General features: G+C 43.6%; 1 protein-coding gene across 2 annotated transcripts in view; it reads left to right on the forward strand.

The window, feature by feature from the left end:
• TLN2 (talin 2) overlaps nucleotides 1-12,529 on the forward strand; it is a 430,025-nt gene that overhangs the window by 314,812 nt on the left and 102,684 nt on the right. The window lies entirely within an intron of this gene.

Genomic DNA, 12,529 nt, shown 5'->3' on the forward strand with positions numbered 1-12,529 from the left:
AAAAAAAAAAAACTCTTAATAAAAAGGATAGGTACATTGCCATTCCTAGTGCATCAATAGGACCTAAACATAAACAATAAAGTATTGTAAAAGCCTGTCCCGATATATCTGCATTGTAACTTTATGCCAATCAGGCTACACCCTACTACTTATAATCCAAGAGCCAAATGTGGCAAAAGAAGATAGAAAAGAGGTGACAGCCTGTCTCAAGGCTGGCACCTTGGAAAAAGAAAAAGAAAGAAAGGGGAAAGATGCGGTTGTCCCTAAGGAAGAAAACGGGCATTGTCAGCCCAGATACTCAGCGACACCTCCTCCTCAGACTCGTGTCAGGGAGGCATATGCAGAGGAGTAAATGAACACGACCCAAGGTTGCCAGGTAACCATGTACTTGTCTGTGCTTTCGTGAGCTATGGCCCTAATCTCTTCCATTTTGTGAAGATATCTTATCTCTCCCAGCCATTCCATGATTGAAGGGGTCGTAGTGTTTCTCCAATATCTCGGTACCACCGCCTTTGCGGCCGTAAGTAGGAATCTGATCAGCGATTTTTTATATTTTCTCATAGAAAGGTTAGTAATGTGTAATAGACAACATTTAGCGTCTAGGGGGATCCGTGTATCGGTTATTTGTTGTATAATGCTAATCACTTGGGCCCAATATGGTCGAATTAGGTCGCATTCCCACCATATATGTTGTAAGGTGCCCTTAGCTTGGTTACAGCGCCAACATAAGTCTGGAACGGCGGGGAACCACTTATGCAGTTTAATTGGCGTATTATACCAATTTGTCAAAAGTTTAAAAGAAGTTTCCTGTAATCGAGTGCTAATTGCACACTTATGGGCAAATACACATGCCTGTAACCATTGATCGTTTGTAAATGATGTATTTAATGCCGCTTCCCAGAAAAGCTTATGGTTGTTGGGTTCCAGACGTGCTGCGGATTGCAACCAAGCATACGTAAGGGAGATATTTTTCGTAGAGGCGGTGGCTTGAAAGCAAACCGCCTCAAATGGCGTTAGTGGTCGTAGAAAATGTTTGAGCCTCCGTGGGCTCAAAATATAGTCATGTATTTGTCTATACGTCCAGTGGCCCAGAAAGGTTAAGCCCAGAGTGTGTTGTAGGTTAGACATTGATTTAAATTTGTTACCCTCGAAGCAATGAGTGGCCAATAGTAGCGAATTCCCACATGTGAAGTGCCGGATAGGTTTGTGCATGCCCGGTGTAAAGTCAGGATTATCTACTAGTGGTGTTAAAGGGCCAGGTGAAGTAGTCAAACCCGTCGTTTGAGTCACTGTTTGTAGTAGTCTTAATGTGGTCCCTATGAGGGGATGTTGCTTAAGCTGTTTAGGGCATAGGTCCCACGGAATCCAAGGGGAATGTGTCACTGGAGTAGGGCCTACACCGTTCTCAAGTGTCACCCAGTCTTTATTGTCCGCATGGCAGGTCCAGTCAATCATTCTAGTAAGGTGTGTAGCCTTATAATAATTTTTGAAATTGGGGAATCCCATTCCCCCGCTGCCTTTATCTCTGGTGAGTATTGCAAGGCTTATGCGCGGCTTTTTGGACGCCCAAAGAAAGTGTCTAAGAATGGCATTCTGTGACCGAAAGAAATTTGCAGGTAACCATATGGGCAAAGTCTGGAAATAATACAGAAATCTGGGCAGAATTGTCATCTTAATAATAGCTGCCCTGCCGAACCAGGAGAAGTGTTTAAGTGTCCATCTCTCCAGATCTTTTTTTACGTTTTGTAACAGTGGCAAGAAATTTTGGCTATATATCTCGTTCAAACTAGGGGTCAAAAGAACTCCTAAATATTTAAGGGAGTGGGATTCCCACTTAAATTTGCAATTGCGTAGAACGGCCTCCCGCGTGGTCTCATGTAGCGTTAGATTGAGGGCTTCAGATTTTTTGTAATTAATTTTGAAATTCGCTATATAGCTATAATGCATAAATATAGTGCACAAGTTGGGCATAGTAACGTGCGGATGAGTTATAAAAAACAATAAATCGTCCGCATAAGCAGCACACTTGTATTCCTTATCGCCTACATGAAAGCCATGTATAGAGGATGATAAGTTAACTGTGCGGATTAACGGTTCCAAGGTGAGTATAAACAGCAAGGGTGAAAGAGGGCACCCTTGCCTAGTCCCATTCCGTATCCGCACCTTGTCTGACAGTGTCCCATTCACCTTAATTTGTGCCGTCGGGTTATAATAAATGGTTTTAATCCAGGATAACATATGTGCTCTCAGGCCTATGTGGGAACAGGTCGCATACAGGAAGTCCCACGACACACGGTCGAAGGCCTTCTCTGCATCTGTGGATAAAAGCATGCCTTCAAATTGTTCTGTTTGGGCTTTGTGTATAAGATTAAGAGCCTTAATCACATTATCTTTCGCCTCCCTGCCAGGCATAAAACCTACCTGTTCGGGGCCTATAAGTTTGTGCAATAGTGGGCGCAATCTGTTCGCTAGTATTTTCGTATAAAGTTTTAGGTCCACATTCAATAAAGCAATCGGCCTATAGCTGGCACAGTCTAGAGGATCCTTGTTGGGTTTAGGCAGTACTGTCACATGCGCTCTCAGAAAATCTTCTGGTAACGCTTGCGGGTCTCGAATGTGGTTAAACGTCTTCGTCATGTGTGGTACCAGTAATTCTGCGAATGTCTTATAGTAGTGGGCTGTCAAACCGTCCGGTCCGGGGCTTTTCCCCTTTTTTAGTTCCTTAATAGCTGCGGTGAGTTCACCTTCAGTTATCGGTCCTTCCAGCGACAGCGCATCCTCCTCAGTAAGTTTGGGGAGTCCGCTATCAGCAAGAAATTTGTAAGTAATCTCTGCCGTTGTCCCCCTTAAGTCGCTAGGTTTATGTATCTGTGGTAAATTATACAAGTTGGAGTAGTATTCCTGAAATCTTTGTGCGATCTTTGTGGCATCCTGTGTCGTCTGACCAGTACTGGTTTTAATTGCAGCAATGTTCGTCGATAAAAGTGTTTCTTTAAGGGCCTTCGCTAAAAATTTGCCTGTTTTATCACTGTGTTCGTAGAAGAACCCCTTCCGAAAGAAAAGGATCTTCTGTGCTTTAAGGTTCAGGTGAGCTTGTAGTTTTTTCCTCAAATCTAATAAAACTGCTGCTGTATCAGTTGCTAAGGATTGTTTGTGCTTCCCCTCTAGGTCTCTAATGGTCTGTATAAGGTCGTTGGTCTCCCTCTCCGCAACCCTTTTTCTCGCCGCCCCCAACCGTATGAGCTCCCCCCGAACCACGCATTTATGGGCCGCCCAAATTGTAAGAGGCGACAATTCCTCGGTGACATTTTCTGTGAAATACAGTTTAATTGCGTCCGCTATTTTGTCAATGTTGTCCTTGTCCTTGTCCGTAAGTAGGGAGGGATTCAGTCTCCACGAGTGGGGGCGACGGTGTGTGTTCGTTCTGTGGAATTGCAGCGATATAGGGGCGTGATCGGAGAGGGTCTGTACACCTATTTTGGCAGATTTTATACGGGATATATCCCTTTGAGTGACAAAAATGTAATCTATGCGTGTAAATTTGTTATGCAAGGAAGAAAAGTAAGTGTAGTCCCTACCTGAAGGGTTTGTCAAACGCCAAGTATTTACTAAAGTGAGGGAAGCTAAAAGTGTCTTGATTTTACGCAGCTTTTTATAGGGGATGCTGGACCTGCCATCCGATGTATCCTGCAGAGGATTTAGCGCTACATTGAAATCACCCCCCAGCACCACACAGCCAGATGCAAAGCCCTTCAATTCATCTACCACATGTTGACAAAAAGTGACCTGTGCAGTGTTGGGGAAGTATACGTTAGCCAAGGTAACCGGGGTTCCCGCCCAGAGCCCTTTCAAAAATAAATACCTTCCGTCAATGTCTGCCAACTGCTGTTGTAAAGTGAAGTCAGCATTTTTATGTAACAAGATGGTCACCCCCTTAGATTTAGCCTCGGGATTCGTTGCGTGGAAAGCATGTGGGTAATGTTTATCATGTAATTTAGGAATCCTGCCAGTCCGGAAGTGGGTCTCCTGAAGAAACACCACTGCCGGTTTCTGCTTGCGGAGTTCACTAAGCAACGCCGTTCGCTTCTCCGGCGTATTTAGACCCCTAACATTATGGGAGATCACGAAAGCATGTTCATCTAGCATAGAGTACGCCATAGTAAGTACAATAGCTACTATTCGCCACCACCCTCGCACCTTGATTACGAGCACCTGAGCTGTCAGACTGAGAAAAGGGGGGGGTAAAGAAAGACTAGAAGAGAACAGGAGGAAAAGATCAGTCACTTAGGTGGATAGACACCCAAATGGAGTGAATAGGTAAAATGTCTCCTCCTATCAACTATAGGAGAGGAGAAAAAAAAAACGTTGTGAATCCCTGTCTGGTTAAAGCCAGACAGCGATGCACAGGTGGGAGCAATGGGAGGACTTTCCTTCAGCAAAAGGAGAAAAAAAGCCCAAAGTACAAAAACAGTTGGTTATCTTTTACGATTTAAATGAATATAAAGAAGACTGCTCCAAGCCTTCCGTGACTCAGAAATCAAACACATATTAAAGCCACATATATACCCTTCCAGCCAGAAGGATGAGATCGTGAACAAAAATATGAACATGAAAATTGTTTTACTACTGCGCGATGGGCGCATCTAATAAACAACAACTAAAATGAAAACCGCTGTAGTGAGCAACTGCCATACCACCCAGGGTAACTCTGGCAGGTCCAGGAGCTCAACATGCCCCCAGCTGCCGCACTTGACACCCACGCAATCCCCTTATGGCGGTCTGCGAACCGCTCCCTGGGTGGCAGTCTCTAAGAGTGAACAATCGGATCACAGCTACGTCCCGACCCCGCACCATTTGGCACGAGGCCGGGACCCCCTCTGGACCGACCCCCCGCATGACCCATCTGTCTAGGCCACACGGGAGGCCGGCCCATCCACCCCCCGCCCGCCAACCTAACGGATCTATCTTGACCTTTGTACACCAAGGAGAGTTTCTAGTTTCAGCAGACATGTACCGATGTCCCCATCTTTCCAGTACATCCCAGTCTTTCTTACGCTTTTCTGTAGGACTCTTACACTTCCAATTTGTGGACATGGCTCTTCAGATTGCAGTCAGCACCTCGGGTTTTTAAGAAGGGGCTCAGCCCTGCTGTGTTCTTGTGAAATCCCCATTGTGGGAAACTTAGTAGATCTTTTGTTGAGAGAACACATGGCACAGGCATTGTCCAACATGGCCCTGACTGCGCAGACATTACAGCAGTTCAGATGGATCCTGAACATCAGAAATCAATGCTGGAACTGATTCCTTGTTTTGAGTGTCTATATATGTTCCTGGATACAGTACAGGCCAGTGTGTTTCACCCACTGGAGAACTTTCAGACTCTACAATCTCAGCTTCAAGCTTTCCAGTACAGGAGTCATCAGACTCTACTTTTTCATGAGAGACTTGGGTCTCTTGGTAGCCTTCTTGATGGAAATCTCATTTGCCCTATCAAACTTCAGACCTCTACAACTCAACATTTTGGCATTGCTGGACATGTCAGTGAAGTACCTGAACAGAGTGAAATGTTTGGCTCTGAGAACAAGGTTTTCCCTGGCCTGGTGGCTCAAGAATCTGGATCTGAAATTGTCCTTTCTTTCCTGTCTTTTGGAAGATCCTCATGACAGATGTCAGCCTGTTGACCTGGGGAGGAGTCTTGGGCATCCTGTCAGTGCAGTGGACTTGTACATCTTAGGTGTCTGGTCTCCCAATCAATATCCTGTATCTTTGGAGCGATTAGGATGTCTCTGCAGTATTGGACTTCTCTTGTGGCGTGCTATCCGAACGTTATTTAGCCAGACAACGCCATGGTGGTGGTGTGCATCAGTGAACAGGGAGGGACCTTGACATTCTACAGACGTAGAAGTTGTACTTGGGAAACCACCATCTTAACCCATTCGAGAAATTCCTTTCTTTATACACACAAATTGGTATTGCATATAGCTATCGCCTCTGCAAGGTGAAGTCTGCACGGGTGACCTTGATCCTGCAAAGATCATTTCTAGTTTTGCATAGGGACCAGGTGGGGGTGAGAACCAGGACTTTCTTCCCGTCTAAGGTAGCATCACCTCAATCAGGATATCGTTCCTCCTGTCCAGTGTCAGTTTACCAAAATGAAATTTCCCTCCAATGTTAGGCTTTAACTCACCTCGATGCCCAAAAATGTCGGTCCTGCAAAATTTTTTGTAGAGTACCACAAGGCACACTTGACATTTGGAGTACAACAAGCCCTATAATTGGTGTCAGTGGCTGTTTTCAAACCCCCAGAATCGTTGTCAGTATATAGAATAACAACACTTGGCATTGGTGTCCGCATCAATAATAATATACACCAGCATTGGTGTCTGAGACTGCAATAATAACTCCCAGCATTGGTGTCAGTGATTTCAATAAAAAAAAACAGCATTGGTGTCAGTGATTGCAGTTATAGCACCCAGCATTGATGTCATTCAGCGCAATAATAATCCCTAGTGTTGATGTCAATTTCAGTCCTATTTAAAGGATAGGGTCACCTTTAGTAACATGTTACAGCTGTATTTAGGGTGTAGCATGTTAATATTAAAGTGTTACTAAACCCACAACAGTAAAATCAGTCTGTATATGCAGTAAAGTATGCTTGTTGTATTCACTGTGAAACCTAAGGGGTTAATCATCTGCATTGTGTAAAAAAAGGCTGTTTGATCCTGTGTTCTCCTCTGATCCTCCCCATTTTACACTGCCCCATACCACCTCCTGATAGAACAGAGCCTTGGGGGAATGCTGCTCATGCTCAGTTTGGTATGTATTGCTAAAGAGTTTTTTTTTTTTTTTTTTTCCTAGGAGGGTGCATGTGATCAGCACAGGGCCAATTAGCACTGTACAGACAGAGGGTCAGGGGTCTTGCAGCCTCATAGTACAATTGGGGGAGAATGAAAACCCCTACAAGTTTTAACCAAACACTGATGGTAGTCGCTAGACTGCTCTAACTGCTGATGAAAAAAGGTATTTAGCAGTTTATATTTACTAAAACTATTGCATTTCCATGTTCTGTGTACTGTGAGAGACCAGATACAATGAATGCTAGGTCCTGGATTTAGGAACACTGTAACCAGTGCCCTACCACCGTATTGTAAAATGACGGCGGGAGGAACCATTCCTCCCTCCAGGTGGGCGTCATATGACATCCTCTGCTTCCCGACATTGTGGACCCAATGTGGGGACCCAATGTGCGTGCCCAGCGGCCGCAATGTCCGCCGGGCACCCGTGATTGCCCGGCAACAGAGCTGGGACGTGGATCTATGTTTTTATTTTTATTTTTACTCACTCACCTTTAAAAAGATTTCAGTTTGCTTTCAACTGAGATGTACAGTTTATAGGCCACATTTGAGGAAAAAGTTCTGAAATGATTTAGCTTTGGCTCAATTTTTTACATTACAGAAACGTCATTTTTACAGGGATGTGCAGGCTTTTCTTATCGTACATTATGGGACACAGAGCCATAGTAGTTACTATGTAGGTTATAGGCCACCTTCAGGTTATGGACACTGGCACGCCCTAAATTAAAGTGTGCACTCCCTATATAATCCCTCTCACTGGTGGGAGTACCTCCGTTTTTTTTTTGCCAGTGTCTAAGGTGTTGGTCACAAGTAAAGATAAAGGAAAAGGTCTGGTGTCCCCAGTGACACACTTCCATCCCTGTAACATATAACAAACCACAAAGGATTCGCCCTGGGACTTTAAATGAAGTGGGTACTGTTAAAGATGTGCTGTGCTAAACTCCACTCAAGCAATCCTTGCTGGGGCTAGCCATACTGACCGGATCCATTCAAGGTGTCTTATTTTTGGCCAGTTTGAATGGTCCCTGGGCCTCGTATCCGAAGAAACAAGGTTTTGCCTGTGAATGCTTCTCTTTTTAGAGAGCTGGACCCTGGAATCCAGTACTTTTTGGTAGTGAGGCCATAAAGTTCAGAAAACCCTGCGGCAGGAAAGGTAAGTGGAGTTTTCTAAGAAATCTTTAGAATTTTCTTATGAATGCCTCCTTTAAACATAATAATGTTGTCATGCCTATGTGTCACCACTGGGGGGGGTGTATTGAGCACTCACCGCTCATGCTGCAAACAGCGTTGTGTCAGAGAACCGAAATGCTTCCTCCAGCCAAACAGCAGATCCTCCGGTAGGCTTAAGGAAGGGTTTGTCTGTTACCTGGAAGGTGGAAACAGACGCCAGCCATCTGGGCTGAGGAGCAGTCCTGGAAGAAGCATCTGTCCTAATGAAATGGTCCAAATCAGTGATGACCTTGTCCATCAATAGTCTAAAGATTCGGGCAGTACGACTGGTCCTTGAGGTCTGGACGCTCAAACTGCAGAATTGTCCTATCAGGATCCAATCCAACAGTGCCGCTTTTATCATTCACCAAGGGGGCACGAGAAGTCGTGCAGCCCAGGAAGAGGTGAATCATATTCTATCTTGGCAGAAATAAACATTCCTTGCCTATTTACAATTTTCGTTCCAGGAATAGGAATTGACAGGCGGACTACTTGAAGTCGCCAACAATTGTTCCTGGGAGAATGGTTCTTTCACCCCGACATGTTTCTGTTGATATACCAGAAGATGGGGGGAGTTCCAGATGTGGAACTTTGTGCCGAGGACAAGGGATCCGTTGGCATACAAAATTTTCCGTGGGATCAGTTTTTTACTGATTTATTTGTTCCCTCCTGTTCTGCTCCTTCAGCGCCTTCTTCACAAGATCAAGCAAGAAGGGAAGGAGGTGATTCTTGTGGCCCAGGAGACCTTGGTTTACCGAGATCATAAAGATAGCAGTGGGGGACCCTAACACTATGGCCAGACCTTCTCTCGCGAGGTCCGGTATTGTCCTACCTTACAAACGCTAAATTTAGCTGTTTGGCTATTGAGACCCACATTCTGAAAGATCATGGAGGATTAGCCTCAGTAGTTCTACTTTGGTAAATGCTAGGAAGCCGGCCTCCATAGTCAAGAATCTGGAAGGCATATGTCTCCTGGTGTAGATCCAGGGGTTGGCACCTCAGGAAATATCATAGTTGGGATCCTTGATAATTCAAGATGGGATTAGAATTGAAGCTGGCCTTAAGTACTATCAATGGCCAGATATCGGCCTTATCGGCATTTCTTTTCATCAACCACTTGCTTCTCTCTCTCTGGTTCATAACTTTATTCAGGAGGTAACGCGGATTAATCCTCCAGTTTGGTCACCCCTGAACCTTGGGACTTCATTTTAATCCTGTCGGCTTATAGAAGCAATCTTTTTTTGGAGCCAGTACGAGACATTCCCTTGGTCCTCTTGACAGGGGAAAAATAATTTTCTTGGTTGCCATATCTTCTGCAAGAAGAGTATCTGTGTTGGCTGCTCTTTCTTGTAAGGAGCCGTATAGGTTGTTCATAAGGATGAGGCTGTATTGCAGCCTCATCCTGAATTCATACTGAAGGTAGTATCAGGTTTTCATTCAAACCAGGATATTGTTCTGCCTTCATTTTTTTACAGAACTTTGTTTCTGTGGAAGAAAAGTCACTATATTTTCTTGATGTGGTGAGAGCGGTCAGGGTCTATTAGAAGTAACTGCTCAGGTTTGTAAACAAAGCTTTTGTTTGTGTTGACGGATGGTTCTAAAAGAGGGCAGGCAGCATCGAAATCTACGGTTTCTAAATGGATTTGTCAAGTGATTGTTCAAACTTATGGTTTTAAGAGGAAACATCCTCCTTTTCATATTAAAACGCACTCCACTAGGGCTGTTAGTGCTTCTTGGGCAGTGCATCACCAAGCCTTTACGGCTTAAATCTGCAAGGCCACAACTTAGTCTTCAGTCCATACATTTACCAGATTCTATGAAATAGATGTAAAAGTTATGAGCACATCGCCTTTGGGCGCAGTGTACTGCAGGTTGCAGTGTGAGTCCTTTAGTCTCTTGGTGCCCTACTTTTGTTGTGTCTCCCTCCCTTCAGTTGGCATTGCTATGGAACATCCCACATGGTAACTACTATGGCTCTGTGTCCCGTGATGTACGATAAGAAAATACGATTTTTATAACAGCTTACCTGTAAAATCCTTTTCTTTGAAGTACATCACAGGACACAGAGGTACCTCCCTTCTTGGTATACATGTGTATTTCTTTGCTACAAAATTGAGTTACTCCCACCAGTGGGAGGGGTTATATAGAGAGTGCACTTTTTAATTCAGGGCGTGCCAGTGTCCATCACCTGAAGGTGACCTATAACCCACATAGCAACTACTATGGCTTTATGTCCCGTGATGTACTTCAAAGAAAAGGATTCTACAGGTAAGCTGTTATAAAAATCCTATTTTTATATCAACTCTGTGTGTGTGTGTATATATAGATATACACACACATCCAAAGATTACTGCACTTAAAACGATTTATTTAGGTATATTCATATACAAATTGCATATCATTCCAGTTCAACCGTTTTGGGCTGTAGAGCTTGCACCCTTCTTCAGGTTGGAAACAAATGTATTATTGTACATGCAAAATCATGTGCTTAGAGTGATTCCATGATACGATTCCGGTCTTGGGCAAAAGTTTGAAAGGTAAAGGAGAGATTTGGGATCTTTTTTGACCCCGGATCTCTCTATAAAGAGGATCTTTTGTCCTTACAGCCTAAACGGGTAACCGCTAAAAAATTTTTTGAAAGCGTCGCCTATGGAGATTTTTAGATACTGTAGTATGTCGCCATTCCATGAGCTTGCGCAATTTTAAAGCGTGACATGTTGGGTATATATTTACTTTCATATGTTACAAAAAATTGGGGTATATATTGTCTGTTTTTTGTTTTGTTTTTTATTAAAGTGTATTTTTTCCAAAAAACTTGCGTTTAAAAAACTGCTATGCAAATACCATGTGACACAAAAAATTTCAACAATCGCCATTTTATTTCCTAGTATGTCTACTAAAAAAATATTTATAATGTTTGGGGGTTATAAGTTATTTTCTAGCAAAAATACAGATTTAAACTTGTAAACAAAAATTGCCAGAAAAGGCTTGGTCTTTAACCACTTGGCGCCCATACTACGTCATATGGCGTTGTGGGCTTTGTGGTGTAATGACTGAATAATTCCTGAGGCCACAGACATCATTCAGATATCGTCATTTTCAGCCGGCGATTCCCTGCACCATAAGAATGATCATAGCGGCTGTTCCACCGCTTGACTGTTCTTATGGGCGGTGGGAGGGGACGCCCCTCCCGCCGCCCTCCGGTGCTTGTACGGACTCACCGATTCCATCGGTGAGTCGGTCACAGGATCCGCCAGCCCCTGGATGATACCATAGAGATTTCCGGCGGACCAGATCATCCCCGGAGTCTCTATGGTCGTTCAGAGGCCGGGCGCGATGTTATGACGTCACACCCAGCCTCTGCATTCAAATTAACGGCGCCGTTTTGGCTGGGAAGCCATGATCATTTTTTTGTTTTTGTTTTTTCGATTTTAGGCTTCCCAGCCTAGAGGTAAGGTGTGGGGTCTTATTGACCCCATATCTCACTGTAAATAGGTCCGATCGTGCCATATTCCTATTACAAGGGATGTTTACATTCCTTGTAATAGGAATAAAAGTAATCAATTTTTTTTAAAGTGTCAAACTAAAAAATTGAAAATTAACAATAAAAAAATAAAAACATTTAAAGCGCCCCTGTCCCATGAGCTTGTACGCAGAAGCGAACAAATACCCAAGTCCCGCCCACATATGAAAACGGCGTTCAAACCACACATGTGAGGTATTGCCACGAATGTTAGAGTGAGAGCAATAATTCTAGCCCTAGACCTCCTCTGTAACCCAAAACATGTAACCAGTAAAAAAATTAAAGCGTCGCCTATGGGGATTTTTAAATGCCAACGTTTGGCGCCATTCCAAGAGCGCGTGCAATTTTGAAGCGTGACATGTTGGGTATCTATTTACTCAGCGTATCTTCCTCTTTCACATTTTGCAAAAAAAGTGGGCTAACTTTACTGTTTCTTTTTTTTAAAGCATGAAACTGTTTTTTTTTTCTGAAAAAAACGTGTTTGAAAAATTGCTGCACAAATACTGTGCAACGACCGCCATTGTATTCTCTAGGGTCTTTGCTAAAAAAAAAAACATATATAATGTTTGGGGGTTCTATGTAATTTTCTAGCAAACAAATTATGAATTTTACATGTAGGAGAGAAATGTCAGAATTGGCCTGGATGCGAAGTGGTTAAGTGGTTAACTTAGCCTTTAACACCCCCTTCTCTCACCATTGTTTGTGGCAGTGTTTTTTAACCCCCCACCACCACCTTACTGGTGGGTAGTGGCACTGGTTTTTTTTGTTTGTTATTATATAACCCACCCTTGTAGTTACGGTTCAGTGTACTTAATTCCAGCATTGGTGATCACTTACCTGATCACACACTCATGCTGTTCCACTGTCCTTGAGGCCAGAATATGTACTGTGAGGCAGACATAACTGTTTCAAAGTACAGTCTATTTCGGTTTCAGGTGCTGGA

Source organism: Lithobates pipiens, unplaced genomic scaffold (genome assembly GCF_037356315.1).
Source record: "Lithobates pipiens isolate NorthernLeopardFrog02 unplaced genomic scaffold, aLitPip1_a1.2 Scaffold_8, whole genome shotgun sequence".
NCBI lineage: Eukaryota > Metazoa > Chordata > Amphibia > Anura > Ranidae > Lithobates > Lithobates pipiens.